Raw genomic sequence first — 1339 nt, 5'->3', positions numbered from 1 at the left:
ATAATCGGCATTCTCCAGAATATTCTATGACTGTGTGGGAGATATTGCAAAGGAGAGAGAGAGAGAAGGTGTTGCATGCAGTAGTGAGAGTGAGGGACCACGAGCCTTGTTCGGGGGTAGTTGCAATCACAGATATACAGTGATTGTGAGGGAGCAGACAGAATACGGTGACCCTTATCCTGACAGAGCGGGGAAGGTTATTGATGCTTATCCTGTATTGCTGGACATTTCTTCAGACCTCAAATACTGCACTGAACTCGGTAGTGAGCACAGACCATGCTCGGTGGGTCTGGTGGTGTGGCACCTTCTGGGATGGGAATGTTCCCCCTCTGTACTCACCGATTCAATATGCCCACCGTGCTCTGTCAACAAACCATGGTGTAATTGCACCTTATCTACCAATTTGCCATTTCCCTGTCTTTGCTCTGTATTCATCTAATCCTTTCCTATCATTGTATTTGTCCAAATGCCTTTTCAATGTTGTTATTGTACCGACTTCAACCACTTCCACTGGCAGCTCAGTCTAATTTGACAGTTCACCTTGGATTCCATGCGATCTAGCCTTCTAGAGCAGCCTACTATGTGAAACCTTATCAAAGGCCTCACTGAAATCCATATATAATATGTCTACAACCCTGCTCTCATCAACCTTCCTGGTCACTTCCACAAAAATCTCTAACAAAATTTGTAAGGCATGATCCGCCATGCACAATGCCATGCTGACTGCTCCAAGTCAAACTCTGTCTTTCCAAATGCATGCACATCTTATTTCTCAGAACCTTCTCAAGTGGTTCACCGAAAACAGGTGTGAAGCTTACTGGTCTATATTTCCTAGGTTTTTCTTCGCAGCCTTTCTTGAATAAGGGCACAACATTTGCTACCGCCCAGTCTTCCGGGATCTTTGTCCCTAAGCTTTTTCTCTCGCCTGATCTTAGATATATCTGGTCTAAGTGATCTTAGATATATCTGGTCAGGACCAAGAGATTTGTCTGACTTCCTGCGTTCTAATATGTCCAACAGCAACTCTACTGTGATATGGACAGTACCAAGATATGACAACTAACCTCCTAAAGGTCACAGATCTTCATGTCTTTCTTCATGATAAACACCGAGGGGAAATTGAGGACTTCACCCATCTCTTGAGGTTTTACGCATGCATGCCGGTTTTAGATTTTAAAGCATCCTATTCTCTCTCTAGTTGCTCTTTATCTTTCCTCTCCTGAATTTGGATTCACTCTAATCTTCTCAGCCATGACTACCTCATACCCCCTTATGGTCCTGCTGATTTCCTTCTTCAGTAATCTCCTCTATCCCCTGTAATACTCCAGGGATTCCCTTG

This window comes from Chiloscyllium plagiosum, unplaced genomic scaffold (genome assembly GCF_037043375.1).
Source record: "Chiloscyllium plagiosum isolate Xiang-an unplaced genomic scaffold, Cpla_swu_hap1 HiC_scaffold_38, whole genome shotgun sequence".
Classification (NCBI taxonomy): domain Eukaryota; kingdom Metazoa; phylum Chordata; class Chondrichthyes; order Orectolobiformes; family Hemiscylliidae; genus Chiloscyllium; species Chiloscyllium plagiosum.
Note: the sequence above shows the minus strand (reverse complement) of the source record.